Source organism: Hemitrygon akajei, chromosome 4 (genome assembly GCF_048418815.1).
Source record: "Hemitrygon akajei chromosome 4, sHemAka1.3, whole genome shotgun sequence".
In the NCBI taxonomy this organism is placed as follows: domain Eukaryota; kingdom Metazoa; phylum Chordata; class Chondrichthyes; order Myliobatiformes; family Dasyatidae; genus Hemitrygon; species Hemitrygon akajei.
In genome coordinates, this window is record NC_133127.1 from 69,546,940 (window position 1) to 69,563,722 (window position 16,783).

Sequence of the window (16,783 nt, forward strand, 5' to 3'; positions counted from 1 at the left end):
GGATTAAAGAGAATCCCAAGGCATTCTATACATACATACATCAGGAGCAAGAGGATAACTAGCGAAAGGGTAGGACCATTCAAGGATAAAGGGGGGAACATTTTCTTGAATATGGAAGATGTAAGTGAGGTCCTTAGTGAGTACTTGACATCAGTATTTACCAAGGAGAGGATGTGGAGGATAGGGAGATCAGTGCTGAGATTGTTAAAATGTCAGGGCATTTCAAAGTAAAGGAAGAGGCTGTATTGCGTCTCTTAAGGTGCATTAAGGTGGAAAGGTCCCCAGGGCCTGATGGAATATACCCCAGATTACTAATAGAGACAAGAGAAGAGATTGCTGGGGCCTTGATCAATATCTTTGTGCCCTCTTTAGCAACAGGGAAAGTCTGGAAGACTGGCGAGTAGCTAATGTTGTTCCATTATTCAAGAAAGGAAACAGGGATAATCCATGAAACTATAGACCGGTGAATCTCATGTCAGTAGTAGGGAAAATACTAGAGAGAGTTCTTAAGGGCAGGATTTATAAGCATTTGGAGAGCCATGGCCTAACTAGGGAGATCTAACATGACCTTGTGTAGGGCAGGTTGTATCAGACTAATTTGATTGCGTTTTTTTGACGAGGTGCTGAAAGTAAAGCTGTGTGTGTTGTTTACATGGATTTTAGTAAGGTGTTTGACAAGGTCCCTCATCAGAGGCTCATCTGGAAGATAAAGATACATGGCATCCATAGTGAATTATCAAGATGGAATTTCATTTTTGGAGAGGATACAGAAGAGGTGAAGAGGTTTATCAGGATGTTGCATACATTATAGGGTATGTGCTATGACAAGACGTTGGACAAACTTGCATTGTTTTCTCTGGAATGGCAGGAGCTGAAGAGAGATCTGATAGAGGTTTATAAGAATATGAGAGGCATAGGTACAGTCGACAAGCAGTATTTTTTCATAGGATTGAAATGTCTAACACTAGAGGACATGCATTTAAGGTGAGAGGATAATTTCAAAGGAGATGTGAGGGACAGGTTTTTTACACAGAGAGTGTTGGGTACCTGGGCTGGTGGTAGAGGCAGATACATTAGAGATTTTTAAGAGATGTTTGGATAAGCACATGAATGTGAGGAACATGGAAAGATATGGACATCATGTAGGCAGAGGGGATTTGTTAGACTGGGCATTTGATTACTAATTTAATTGGACTGGTACAATATTGTGGGCTGAACAACCTTTTCGTGTGCTGCACTGTTTCATGTTCTATGTTTATCTCACAGATCTGATGTCAGACTGGGGTCCAGCCTAATGGTAAATGGAGTAAGATACAGAGGGATACATATTTGATAATAAGAAATTTTAGATGTAATTATGACATTTTCTCCACTTGGTCTCTTGGTCAACTACTGTGGTTATAAAAGGGATTGGATCAACTCTCTCAAAGATTCTAGGAAGTACCACACAGGATATTAGGATCTCCATGTTTCACCATCTTGTGAGGTAGGTCTGTCAGTGAGTGGTCAGCAAGCTGACCTCAGGAACTGCCTAATATATTCCTGACAGTTTGTTTTGCCAGAAGACCTTTTCCACTGTCTTCTGATTCACAAACATTTAGAAACGTAAAGAATACAGCTAAACATTTAACAGGTTTGAGTTACATAAAATTCAAAAAAAAAATTGATGTAAAAAAACTGCTTAAATAAAGGAACCAACCACGAAAATTAGTGACTCAGCTCGAAAGGTTGTACGCAAGCTATCCGGTGTAAGGCTGAGCTGACAGGTGCCAATGACTTACGGCCCTTCCTGTCACTGTCGAATCCAGGAGCAGTCTGGGTGTACAAAGGTATTTTGTATTACACCTCTAGTGCCTGCAGCAGCACAAAATCCCACAATGCTTCGATGTACAAACCGCTGGCTTGCCGCTGATACCTTCCGGTCCATAGTTTCTAGTCTGCAGAAAGCACACTCACTTACTGGATCTCCAGCAGTGATTTTCAGGTGTACGCCAGTTCTTATCACATCACTGATTTAATATTTCTCATAGGCACAGCAGGAAGTGCTGGTGCCTCACAACTCCAGAGTCCTGGACTCATTCCCAACTTCTGGTGGAATCTACATGTTCTCCCTGTGGCTTTAGACCAGGTGCTTTGGTTTCCTCGCACATCCATTGATATGTTGATTAATAGGATAATTAGTTTCTGCAAAGTACCCCTAGGATTGATCAATGATAAGAGAATTGGGATGGCATGCTTTTTTTTAAAAAAAAAGAAAAAGTTGCAGGGAATCAATGGGATTTTGGTGAACTTAATAGACCAAATAATCTCCTTCTCTCTTAAAAAAGGGATATTTAAACCTTTCCATTATCCCAGAGTCTTTCTGATTCTGCAGTATTGTAAGTTCATCAGACACAGGCTATGCACCTCTTGACATTTTGCAAAGTGATTTCTGTCCAACATACGGTAAGTTAATGCAAAACAGAGGCAAATTGTCTGAGGAAATTCAGCACCATAATCACCACAGAATGAGTCATAAATCTCTGTTCAAAGGTTATTTTCATTATTTAATTTTAAGTCCGAATGTGTGTATTGAAGCAGGCATTATAATGTGTACTTTTGCAGAATAATACTTGCAATCATTTTCAGCCCAGGTGCGATGGTTTAGTGTCTTCAGCTGTGCTGTTTGGTAACACAGTTAATTAAAAAAGCATCATAAATACCAGGTTAAAACACCAGTTATGTTGGACTTTTTATATAGCAATAAATAGAGCCTATTGATGCAAGCAGGAAAGTAGTGTGGCGAACATTTTGTCCATACAACAGATATGTTTGCTGAATGCACACTTAAAAATAGAAAATAAACTTCCAATGCACTTTTTATAGACTTTTAATTAGATAGAAATGGACATTAATTCAAAGAAGAAAATATTTGACTTACAATAGTCCTTAAAGCAAAATAGGTAGATGAGTCAGGGTAGGATTTAGGAAGGGAATACCAGAGCATTGGACATACTGTATGTAGTTGAAAGCACAAGAGCATCTACCAGGATCAGCGTAAGGGGATGCCCAAGGCAAAGGCTTGTGGAGTGGGGAGTTAAAGATGGAGATAATGGAAATAAGTGTTGCTCCTCAAGCATATGTTGGTCATCAATAGAGCAACATTGCTGAAATTGGAGCTGAATTTCATTGGTCAGGTGGAGAAGTTAAAGTCAGTGAGGATGAGTTGGCAGAAATGGCTCTCACAGTGTGACAACTACTCTTAGAACAGTAAGCCCAGTCCATGCTGGAAGAATAGGTGTCAGCACCTGCAATGATATTTCAGCAACTCACAACAGACAGACAGTTAGTTTACAGCCATTCCTGCTCTCACTGGCATTATTCAACAACTCTATGCCAGGTGAGCCCCATTTTCAACACTGTTACCTCCCCCAGCCTTGTCTATAGCATTCAGCCATTAGTGCCCTAATTCCAAACAAGAGAAAGCCTGCAGATGCTGGAAATTTCAGCAACACTCACAAAATGCTGGAGGAACTCAGCAGGTCAAGCCGCATCTATGGAAAAGAGTACAGGCTGCGTTTCAGGCCGAGACCCTTCGGCAGGACTGGAGAAAAAATGCTGAGGAGTAGATTTAAAAGGTGGAGGGAGGGGAGAGAGAAACACCAGGCAATAGGTGCTAGGTGGGCAAGTTGATAACATGAAAGAGAGATAAGCAAATGGGACATGGTAACGGGGGCTGGTGGAGGCATTACTGGAAGTTTAAGAATTCAATATTTATGCCAACAGGTTGGAGGCTACCCAAACGGAATATAAGGTGTTGTTCCTCCAACCCGCATGTGGCCTTATCCCAAGACAAAAGGAGGCCATGGATGGACATATCGGAATGGGAACGGGAAGTGGAACTAAAATGGGTGGCCACTGGCTTGTTCTGCCAGAGGGAGCGTAGATGCTCAGCAAAGTGGTCTTCCAATCTACGTTGGGTCTCACCAATGTACAGCAGACCATACCTGCCCCCTGCTCCAATTTCTCAACCACACATTTATCTGCCATCTTATTCTATTCCTATCCTCAGTGTGGTGTGGCACAGATAGCAATGCCGAGATTACTATCCTTGAGGTTCTACTTCTCAGCCTCCTTGCTAACTTCCTGTATTCTCTTTTCAGGACCTCCACCCTTTTGCTTCCTATGTCATTGGCTCTAATATGAACCGTGCCTTCTGTCTGCTCACCCTCCCTTTTCAGGATACTGTGGACGCATCGAGAAACATCTTGGACCCTGGCATCTGGGAGGCAAACTTACATCCGTGTTTCCTTTTCGCATCCACCGAATCGGCTATCTGTCCCCTAATATAAAGTCCCCTATTACTGCTGCCATCCTTTTCAGTTCTCTACCTTCTGAGCTACAGGGCCAGACTCAGTGCCAGAGGCACGGCCACTGTTACTTCCCCCAGGTAGGATGTCCCCCCACCAACAGTGCTCAAAATGGAGAACTTATTTTTGAGGGGATAGCCACAGGGGTGCTTTCCACTATCTGACGTTCTCCCTTTCCTCTCCTGACAGTCACTCATTTATATGTCCCCTGTTGCTTTGGGGTGATTAACTCCCTGTAGCTTCCATTTATTACTGCTTCGGTTTCCCTAACAAGCCAAGGTCATCGAGCTGCAGCTCCGTTTCCCTAACACGGTCTCTTAAGGAGATGCAGCTCAATATGCCTGGTGCAAATGCGGCCATTGGGGAGGCTGGTAGTTGCCTGAAAATCCCACATCTGACATCCAGAGCAGAACACTAGCTCTGTAGACATAAACCCATTCTCTCTAGAGTTAAATAAGAAATAAGGAATGAACTTACCTAGACTCCGCCTGTTCTCTCCAAAGCTTTGTTGAACCAAACCCTTACAACTCTGTCTCAGACTACTCCAAAGATGACTGCTCCCACAATGATCTGTTCGTTAAGCAGCACCTCTCTTTTATAGAGAATGGGTTTCCCACTGAAAATCTTTGTGGGACCTGCATGGGAATGCTCCTGTTGCGTCTGTGCAATACTCCAATCAATGATTATCTTCGAAACACTTGTTGCTTTTTCAGGCTCTTTGTCAGACCTGTGCAGGGATGCTCCTATTGCATCTGCACAGTACTCCAATCAATGACTCCCGTCGATAAACTTACTGCTTAAAAATGATGGCAAGCTCCATCCCTGCATTGATATTGGTCCCTCAACAATACCCCGGTGAAGAACCGCTTCCCTCTTTCCATGCTTAGTTCTACATTTGAGCATCTCCAGGGAGCAACCACATTCTCTAACATAGATCTGCACAATGCTTACAACTTTGTTCACATCTGAGAAAGAAATGAGTGGAAGACAGCATTCAACACCACCCATGGCCACTATGAGTACCTTAGGATGCTATTTGGTCTGGCCAATGGCCCTGCTGTTTTTGAAACCCTGGTTCAAGACATCTTAAAACTGTTTGTTTTTGTGTACCTAGATGACTTTCTTATCTATTCCCTCTCTCACCAGGAACATGTCCCGCATGTCCTGAAGGTTCTCCGACAGCCTTGAGAACAACCTTTATGCTAAACCAGAGAAATATGAGTTCCACAAAGAGCAAGTGCCAATCTTGGGCTACATCCCAAGCCCCTCCAGAGTTCAAATATACCCATGTAAAGTTTAGCGGTCATGGAGTGGCCCAAGTTTATGTACAAGATGATGCCAGAGACATTCAGCAGACAGCTCACAAAACTACCTCTACTTTTTTTTTTGATGTGCTTCTTATCCAGAACCTGTAATTTCCATTTTGATGGTTTATTTTTGGGCCAACTGAGTGATCTGGTACTTTTGCAGTCCCCTGGGGAATTCGGTGAGGTTGTGAGCAGAATGTGTGGCTTTCGCTTCTTGGTGGTAGAGCATAAATCCACGGTCAGCTGCATTAGTCCTTGCTGATTAAAGCGTCAGGCAAGAGTGAAACCAATGACCAATGAGGAAGGGGGTGGAAGGAGAGCAGGCGCCTTCTGCCCGTGTTTGACTGGTCTCCCTCTCACTGTTGCCAGAGGAAGATGCAGATTTGATCTCCTCGGCCGTGTGGCTCATGACTGTGGGACTTTTTATCGGGGGACTTTGTGGTTTGATATTTAATATCCTCAGCTCTGAATGCACTCTACAGCTGTGAACTCATTGTTGGAGGACTCTGTGGTTTATGTTCCATTTGCTTCTGGTTACACTTTTTGCTATTTATGTGAATTGATTGAGGCACTTCAGCGTGGATCTGGCTCTGCAGCTGAGGCCAGCAGACATTGATGCAGTGCTAAAATGAAGATACTCAGTAGCTGTCACTCCTGGACCATTTTGGTTTTTGCTGTTTGTGCAATTTGTTCCTTTATCACATGTTGGGTGTTTGATGTTTTCTTTAAATGGCGTTTCTTTGTTGTGTGGCTGCCTGTGGGAAGATGAATTTCAGGGTTGTAGACTGTACACGTGCTTTGATAATAAATGTACCTAACGTTAAACAACCTAAAGTCAAACAAGTAAGGTGCTTCATGGGATTTGCAAACTCTTATCGCTGGTTCATCAGAAACTTTGTTTTCATTGTGGCTCCCATAAACGTACTCACCAGGATTTGACTGGACAAGTGAGGCCAAGGAAGCTTTCTCAGAGCTAAAGCAATGCTTTATCACTGCCCCAGTGCTGGAACAGCTGAACCCATCACATCCATTCATTACCATGGTTGATGGCAGCATTGGAGCTGTAATCTCACAGTGTTCTTCAGTAGATAATGGGCTGCACACATGTGCTTTTCCTTCCTTTTGCTTGGTTCCTACAATGTGTACCTATGAAGAGGGGATCTGAGCACTTTTGACTGTCAAAGAGGTCCTGGAGGCTTGGTGACACTGGCTGGAGGAAACAGAGTATCCCTTTCTGGTATGAACGGATTACAAAAATGTTCCCTACATTCATAAAACCCAGACACATTTGAGACTCAACTCCGATCAAGCTCTCTTCTTCGCCCACGCAAACCTCTCCCCACCATTCTGGCAGCAAGAATACCAAGGCCGATACTCTCTCCTGAGGACAAGGCCAATCCAGAATCCTTCCTTCCCTGCCCGTGCATAGCTGTTCTGGTGATTTAAACAACAAAATCAGAGAGGAAGGTTACCCAATCGTCAGATCGAGGTCCAGGTCCAGGCTTCCCTCAGGACATGGTGTCTGACCGAGGACCACAGTCCATCTCCCATTTTTAGAAGGCTTTCTGTTCCCTTTTTGAGGGCCACAACCAGGCTCCCATCAGGTTTCCACACCTAATCTACAGCCAGACTGAGAGTAAATCATAGATTGGAGATAATGCTGTGCTACCTTGCCTCTTCCAATCCCACTGTCTGGAGCTCCCAATTGCTTTGGGCAGAGATTGCCCTCGGTTACTTCCTGTCATCCTCCACTAGCATATTCCCCTTTGAATGCCAAAGGGGATTCCAATTAACATTTCTCCCTGACCAAAAAATGGATGTGGGAGTCCCTGAAATGACCAGTTAGTCCAACCCTACAAGTGCACATGAAGATGGGCCAGGGCTTCTCTACTATGCATCAGAAACAATAAGTCCAGTAGGCTGATTGGGTCTGATGATGGGTGAGACTTAGGCCTCTCAGGCTAGGTTGGTGTCTAGAGATCTTCCACTAAGAGTGGAGAGCGCAGGTCAGCCCCATGCTATCTGAGAGTATTTGTTGTGGGGGAAATCTATCAAAAGAGCGTCTTATAGGCTGTAACTACCATTATTCAGAAAGATTCATCCAGTGTTCCATGTTTCTTAGCTGAAGCCAGTGACCTCTACCCCCTTTTCTCTAGCCACCCCCCCCACCCACTCCTTCCCATTTGGTGGTTAGGGCCCTGGTCTATTCAGTATGGTGCATAGTAGCGTCTTTATGGGTGAGGCACTGTGTCCAGTACCTTGTTGATTGAGAAGGTAATGGCCCAGAAGAACATCTTTGCATTCCAGCTTGACACATCCTGAAGAAGTCTCTCATCCGGGACTTCAAGTGGCACAGACCTCTGGAACCTCAATAGCTGCACCTAGAGAGGGAGGCCCCGTTGCAACTGTGAAGTCTTGGCGCTCTTGCAGGTGGGCACCTGAAAGAAGAAAGTAATCAGACACATGAGAATGCACACATTTCAGCCAATTTGGGTTTCTTTGTAATTGTATTTAACTCTCTTCCTTTTGTTTCAGTCTTGTCAAATCTTGATTGAGCGACAGCGACAAGAACACTCCTTGCTTACTTTAGTCTACGTTCCATGAAATAAGCTTAGTGATTTAGATAGGCAATGCTAAAAGAGCGGTATTAATTTAGTTCAAGATTGATGCTTTCAAGCTGCACTGGTGGTGTTAGTTTTCAGTTTGAGAGTCTTTAGTTAGTGGCCCTGTTGGCCTAGCATTTATTATTTTCTTTAGTTCTGTACTGTTCTTAATGAAGCTCAGTAAACTGTTCATTCCATGTATGTACAGTCGGCCCTCCTTATCCGCGAGGGATTGGTTCCAGGACCCCCCGTGGATACCAAAAAACGCAGATGCTCAAGTCCCTTATTTAACATGTATCACTGCGGTGGGCTTTAGGACCCAATGGAGCTCTGAATCCACAGTGTTTCTGTTCATGAAAATAATCATGATGACGATTGAAAATAAAGTGGAAATAATAAAGTTATCGGAACGAGGTGACATGCCATCAGTCATTGGAAAAGCGTTAGGCTACAGTCGGTCAGCGATCGGAGCAATTTTAAAGGATAAAGTGAGAAAGGCTCTAACCCGATGAAAACTACAATTATTACTAAGCAATGCAGTGGTTTAATTATTGAAATACATACATTTCTTAAGTGTTTTATATGTATAGAAAAGTAAAATATATACTATATACTAAGACAAATGTTTGACTGACGCTAAATAATACCCGTATACTTTAAATCATCTCTAGATTACTTATAATACCTAATACAATGTAAATGCTATGTAAATAGTTATTATACAGAATTGTTTAGGGAATAATAACAAGAAAAAAGGGTCTGTACATGCTCGAACAACAAGTGCTGAAGAATGAACCTCCAGGTTTTCCCGATCCGCGGTTGGTTGAATCCACGCACACGGAACCTGCGGATAAGGAGGGCCGACTGGAACTCTCTCTCTCCGCACTTGGGCCATCACTGAACTCCTGTCAAACGTTGAAGAATAAAGACAGAAATGTCAGAGCAGGAAAGTGATAAGAAATGCTGCTTCATCCTTGAATTTTGTACAGTGGTTTTTTTGCATTCACCACCCAAGCTGCCTTTGGGCATTCCACTTAATGGAGGCCAAATTGTGATCACCAAATTCAATACACTAAATTGTAGGAATTGCGGGCGAGTTGGTGCTTCATTTAGAAAGTCTGCCTTGGTCAATGGATGGTGAAAAAAGGAAGAAGTAAAATACCAAGTGTTAGATCACCTGAAAACATAAAATAGCCCACAATAGATTTGTGTATCATGGATTAGTTCACTGATATTGCATAGGCTTTCTAGGTTAGAGGGAAAACACACTCAGCTACTTTAATAAAATATTATGATCATCCAGTATATTCACTGACTTCATTTTGCTGGAAGTCTCTTGGAAACAGTAAGTTAAGCAATGGACATCTGAAGCAAAGAAAAAGAACCAAAAAAAATACATACACAATGCCTTCAACAACCTCATGATATCCAATGAGGACTGTAGTACTTTTGAACTAGTGTCAGTGATGTACGATGCTTGGCAGCCGATTTAAATTCTGTGACAATATAATTAATTTTATTGATGTAAATTATGGATCCAAGTCAAGAGACACCACTTCTCTTGAAACAATGCCATGGAGACAGAGAGAGCAGACTAGACTCGGTGTTTATAGATGCTAATTTTTTGAGATGCCAATTGTGCAATACACAATAATGTAAAGAATTTAAAGCACAGAACACAATTCAATTAGTCACTGCTTTTTATTAAAAATCAGTTTAATGGAAGGAAATGGTATTTGGAAAACTAAGCAATACATTGAAGATAACCCTCTATGCAAACTGCTCCTGGATTGGTACAAGCAGATATTTGAAGCTAAAAGTTTAATTGTGTATCGCCAGTTTTTCAACTATCCAAGTAGCTGTTGCACCTATTGTTAAGCATATGCTGCACTCGTTATGAGACAGAGATATGGCATTGGTGTCATGAATGTCCAGAACAATTCTGCAAAGGTCCACAGATTCACCACCTTCTGGCTAAAGAAATTCCTCCTCATCTCTGTTCTTAAGGGACATCCAAGTGTTCTGAAGCAGTTCCTTCAGGTCCGAGACTCTCCTGCTACTGGAACCATCTCCTCCACATCCACTCTATCTAGGCCTTTGAATATTCAGGAAGTTTCAATGATATCCCCCCCACCACCCCTAATCCTTCTGATCTCCTGTGAGTACTGGCCCAGAGCTCCTCATACATTAACCCATTCATTTTTGGGATCTTTCTCATAAACCTCCTCTGGACTGTCTCCAATGCCAGGACATCCTTTCTTAGATATGTGGTCCAAAGCTGCTTAAAATATTCCAAATGTGGTCTGATCAATTCCTTATAAGGCCTCAGCATTACATCCTTGCTTTAATATTCTAGATCTCTTGAAATGAATGCTAACATTGCATTTGTCTTCCCTATCACTGATTCTCCAACCTTTAGAGAATCCTGCATCAGGATTCCCAAATTCCTTTGCACTTTCGATTTCTGAATTAATTCTCTGTTTAAAAAACAGTCTATGCCTTTATTCCTTCTATTAAACTGTATGACCATACACTTCCCTACACTGTAATTTAACACCCAACCAAAAATAGTTACAAACATTATATAGAGTTTCACAGATTAGTTACTAATCTATCATTTCAGATTGTTCATCAACCTCTTGATAGAATTCAGTGTATTTTACACTCTGAAAGGGATCCTTCAGTTAAATCCTAAACAGTTTATCTGCATGTATAGATGGCTACATGGGTCAGTCTTGGGCATTAAGTGGATGAGGGGAACAGTGAGGGAAAAAAAACATATCAAGAGCATCTACCAGTTAGTGCAGAACTGGAGAGTAGGTATTGCACTGGACAAAATTCCCTCATAAGTTTGCTAGAAAATTACTGCTTCGATTTGACCAAGAACTATTCCTTGAGGTGCCTTCATATGAACAATGTTTGTACATTCTAGAAGGTTCTGAGCCGCAATGACAAAGGTGGCCAACAACAAGCACCACGTGAAATTAAAGTGAGGAGTTAATTGATAAGAATGCCTTAGGATTACCCTCGCATCTTCTGCCTAGATCTTTACATGACTTTGTTGTGCTCTCCTGAGAGAGCATTGAGCTGTCATTTGTTGTAGAGCATTAATGTGCAAAAGATCCCAGGAACTGAGATTTTTAATTTCCTGCTTCTGCCTTAATGGTCACACCAGTTCAGTTGTGCAAGGAGGCGTGACATTTTTGGTACATATGATGCTCAATGCAGGGGCCTGACCGACACTGTGGTTGCAGTCAGTAATTTCCTGGAGAGAGGGAAAGAAATCTCTTTTGTTCTAAGGCTTCCTTTCTCATGTTGCTGCTACTGCTAATCAGGTGCAGCGCAGAATAACAAAATAACTTATGTGACTCCTTTAACAAACACTGCAGGGTATTTTCCAGTGGTATGTATATGACAGAGGAGCAAGAATGATCATTATTGATGGTGTCAAACAGATATCACATGGTGTAGTTATCTTTCTGAAGAAGGAAATGCTACTTGTTGCTTCCTGATAATACTCTGTCTCCTTAGTTGTATCTAATTATCATTAATGTTCTCTAATCCAACAAAGCCAATTTGTTCTGGGGATTCACGTTATCTCAACGTACATTGGGTGCCAACTGACATCATGAGCACCCATTCCTACTCTTGATGATTAACATCTGTTAAAATATCCAGTGTTCTCTCAGTACTCTTCATAGAATTAGAATATACATTAAAACAGCATCAGCAGCTTGTCAATAAATGAAGATTATAGATATCACACTGCAAGCTCTCTGAGGGGACTTTATTTGGGCAGATTCCATGACCAATGTAATAGTATGGCAACTGTACCTGTCTTCTCAATTAAATACAGTGAAACTTCGAGCAATCATTTTGCAATGGGTAGGAAATGGATGATTATACCACACCCAATATTATTCATATTCAATGCTAGGAGCAATTTTAGATCTGTTGCCTTATTAAAAGTTCATGTTTCTACATATATACATTGGAGACTTTATAATTATATGCTGGCTATGTGATTCCACTTAGGCTGAATGTCAGAATTGAGACACAAGACAGGCTTGTAATTACCTTACTTTATAATTGTATTTTAAATATTCATTTTCAATACATCTAGGGTTATTTTTCTTATTTTCCAGACTTAACAATAGCTTGTTCAAAATCCAATTAAGCAGAACATGACAAAAAATATTGAACTTGGGAATGTGTCTGTGTTTGACAGAAGCATTTCTATGCATCAGTAGTTATTATGCTGGATTCAATTGGTCTACCTCTCTGATTCCTACTCCATTCTATTTCTTTGGTTCACATGACACCCAATGCAGGGGCCTGACAGCCAATATGGTGAGGCATCACTTCATCTGCAAATCTGTTGGGGTTGTCTATTGTAACCGGTGCTCCTGATGTGGCCTCCTCTACACTGGTGAGACACATCATAAATTGGTGGACTGCTTTGTTGAGCACCTCCACTCCATCTTCCAAAAGTAGAATTTCCTGGTGGCCAACCATTTTAATTTCTTTCATTATTCCTACCCTGACATTTCAGTCCATGGCTTCCTCTTCTGCTACACCGTGTAATCTGTCTATGTAGCTTCAACCCGATGGCATGAACATTGAATTCTCCTTCTGGTAATATGTATTTTTTTATCTTTTATTTACTTTTTATCTCCATCTTCCCTCTTCTATTCTCCACTCAGGCTTCTTATCTCTTCTCCTCATCTGCCTGTCACCTCCCCATTGTGCCTTACCTTCCCTTTCTCTCATGGTCCACTATCATCTCCTATCAAATTCCTTTTCTCAAGTCTTTTACCTTTCTCATCCATGTGGCTTCACCTATCACCTTCTTGCAAGACCTCCTTTCCCTTCCCCTACCTTTTCATATTGCTGTCTTCTGTTCCAGTCCTGAAGAAGGGTCTTGGCCCAAAACATCGACAGTTTATTCATTTCCATAGATGTTGCCTGATTTGCTGAGTTCCTCCAGTGTTCTGTGTGTTCCTCTATTTCTTAGGTTTGTTCTTTTTCTCTGAGAGCATTATTGCCTTGTAAACTTTTGCAGTATGTTCTGGGATGTTGAAATGATGTAGATTCAATAGCACAAAGGGCTGGGAGGCTAGGAATAAACATCAGCTTAATAAATGTTCTGTCTAACCTGAATGCTTAGTTCCAGGCTAAACCCTCACCTTGCCTATCACTTCTTTCCCAGACATCCCTGAGCACTATCCAGGGTGCAGAACCCCTAGCCTCCACTACTTTGATCCCAGAGAAATGGATATTCTTTCAGGACAAGGTTCACAAAATGCTACTCTTACCTGTCCAGCATGTAGAAAATTTTCTGTCAACACTGGAATTTGCTTTTGTGTCAGTATTTAGCAATAAAAGCACTTCTTACTTCCTCGGGAAACAAAAATGTTGCAATTTTTTATATTATGAAAAATAATTTCTCTTCTTTTTGAATTCCCTGTGACAGGCAATATTTCTTTTTTAATGCAGAAATGTGAGTCAAATATTTCTTATATTGATGTGCCACCAGTTATTCTAAGTACCACTGTTACTGACAAAGAAATATTTAATATTTAGTATGATTTTCCATATTCCTAATAGGAATAAGTTCCTCACTGGCACATATAGTACAGACTTTACAGAAAGATTTTAAAACAATATCCTCTATGTTGTAGAATTGATTAACTTTAAAATTTAATGATGATAATGCTACCAAGGATTGTAGAAACATAGAAACTTAGAAAACCTACAGCACAATACAGGCCCTTCGGCCCATAAAGTTGTGCCGAACATGTCCCTACCTTAGAATTTACTAGACTTCCCCATAACACTCTATTTTTCTAAGCTCCATGTACCTATCCAAAAGTCTCTTAAAAGACCCTATTGTATCTGCCTCCACCACCATTGCCGGCAGCCCGTTCCACGCACTTACCACTCTCTGCCTCTCTGCGTATAAAAACTTACCCCAACATCTCCTCTATACCTACTTCCAAGCACCTTAAAACTATGCCCTCTTGTTTCAACCATTTCAGCCCTGGGAAAAAGCCTCTGACTATCCACACAATCAATGCCTCTCATCATCTTGTAGACTTGATGGTGCTTAAGGTAAATCTCTCTCATCTTGGCACATTGAGTTAAAGACTCCATAAGCAATACAATAATTTTGGAACTACATCAGATAAATCCGTGACAAAGAGAGTCTCCCAGCTGCTACTTAAAGGACATTTTTGTAGAATAGGAATCTTGATTAAATAACTGACCAAAATTAACCAAGGAAAGGCATAAGTATATTTAGTTATATCCTGAATGTTGTTTTCTCTACAATCTACACAAGGAGAAAGCATTGTTTCAAAATAATTCAATACTACATAATTAAAATACTAGATGCTAGGAATCTGAATGATTGTTGAATGTGTGCAAGTGCAATTCTTGTTTACGCACTGAAATTAAAGGTCAAGTTTATTCTCAGCTCTCTGTCTCTCATATATATTTTTCTCACCCCTTATGGTTTGTGTGCATGTGTATTTTTCCCTCAGTCTTTGGTCCTCTACCAGAGGTCTGGCAGCTTGAGGGTTCGGTGTGGTATCTCGCTGTTCCTAGTAGCGCGCTCTTCTGGACCAAGGTTTCAGATGTTGTCCCAGGATTTGTTGGAGCCACTCTCCCAGCCCAGGTGTCACAGCTCTGAGTGCTCCTATCATCACCGGGATTACTCTGGCTTTATCCTTCCACATCCTTTCCATTTGGTCTTTCAAGCCCTGGTATTTCTTTAACTTCCCATATTCTTTCTTCCTGTTGTTACTGTCATTCGGGATTGCTGCATCTGTTACTATTGCTTCCTGCTGTTCCTTGTCCAATATGTCTGGTTATGCCAGTACCTGCTTATAGGTCTGGATATATATCTAAAGGAAACCATATTCCTCCGGACTATGGTCACCCACAAAACATGTATATACTACCACAAGTAAGTGCATGCAGTGCACAGCACAGGTAAACTGTAAACAGCTTGCTGTCCAAATGATGAGACCTTGGTGGTGGCAGGGTATTCGTTCATCTCTCAGTCTGAGGGAAGAAATTGTTATCCAGTCTGGCGGTCCTAGTCCTGATGCTCTTGTATCTCCTTCTGACTATGCAGGTTAAAGAGATTGTGGGATGGGTGGTAGGGATCCTTAACATTGCTTCGAGCCTTTCACATATAATGCTCCTAGTAAATGTCATAAATGGGGGGTGGTGCAGAGGGAGATCACAGTGGTCCTTTAGGGAAGCTTTACCGTCCTCTGTAGGGTTCTGCAGTCCGTTGCCATGCAGCTTCCATACCACACAATGATGTGCCAGATAGGACTCGCTCGATGATGCTCCTGTAAGAAGTTGTTACAATGGGATGGGGATCCTAGCATGCCTCAATCTCAACATAAAAGTGTAGACACTGCTGTGCTTTCTTGAATAATGAGGATGTATTGTGGGTCCAACTTAGATAGTCCAATATCTCAACACTAAGGAGCTCTGTGCTCGTCACCCTCACTGTGGTGGAGCCATTGAAGTGCAATGATGAGTGGCTGACCTGAGCCTTTCTGAAGCCCACAATAATCTCTTTTGTTTTGTCCAAGTTGAAACACAGGCTATTGTTCTCACAGCATTTGCCAAGCCTATCTACTTCCTCTGTTGACTCATCATTGTTGTTGATGACACCAGCCACTGCTGTGTCATCAGCCAGCCTGATGATGTGGTTTGAGTTGGATCTGGCTGTGTAGCTTTGAGTCAGCAATGGGCTGAGCACACACCCTGAGTGGCACCAGTGCTCAGTGTGATGGAGCTTGAGATGTTGCAGCCAACTTGGTCTAACTTGGTCTTGGTCTTTAACCAGGGAACTGAAAGTGATTGAAGTGATGGAGAGCATGTGAAGTGTCATGGATATAGGTCGGAAGAGACTGAACTAAGGGGGTCAAAAAGGAGTAGAGGTATGTGGACATGAATTCAAAGGGGCAGGAGCAAGCAAAAGCAATAGGCCAGCTGGAGTGGTTTCATTTGTAGATTTTGCATAGGAGATAGAAATGAGCAATGCAGGGAATAGGAACAGTGAGGCTGCTAGAAGTGGATGGGAGATTTTCAAAGATGATGAGAGGGGTGATTGTGCAGGAGGTGAGATCATAAGACATAGGAGCAGAATTAGTTTGCTCTGTCATTTCATCATGGCCGATCCTGGATCCCATTCAACTCCATACACCTGCCCTCTCCCCATACCCCTTGATGCCCGACCAACCAGGAATTTATCAATTTTAGCTTTGAATAAACGTATGGATTTGGCTTCCACCACAGTCTGTGGCAGAATTCCACAGATTCACCACTCGTTGGCTAAAAAAATCCTCCTTACTTCTGTTCTAAAAGGTCAGCCCTCAATTTTAAGGATGTGCCCTTTAGTTCTAGACATCCCCACCAAAAGAAACATCCTCTCCACATCCACCTTATCTAGTGTTCAACATTCAGTAGGTTTCAATCAGATCCCATTGCATTCTTCTAAATT

At 41.9% G+C, this 16,783-nt stretch overlaps 1 long non-coding RNA gene across 3 annotated transcripts in view; it reads left to right on the forward strand.

Annotated features, from left to right (window-relative positions):
- The window catches only part of LOC140725924 (uncharacterized), a 50,001-nt gene that overhangs the window by 17,951 nt on the left and 15,267 nt on the right, over nt 1-16,783 (forward strand). For 2 of the 3 annotated variants that reach the window (XR_012098522.1, XR_012098521.1), the window contains exon 2: nt 16,127-16,220. The exons of the other annotated variant lie outside the window; for it this stretch is intronic. This is a non-coding gene — a long non-coding RNA (uncharacterized lncRNA). The remainder of the gene's footprint in view (nt 1-16,126; nt 16,221-16,783) is intronic. 3 annotated transcript variants of the gene reach the window in all.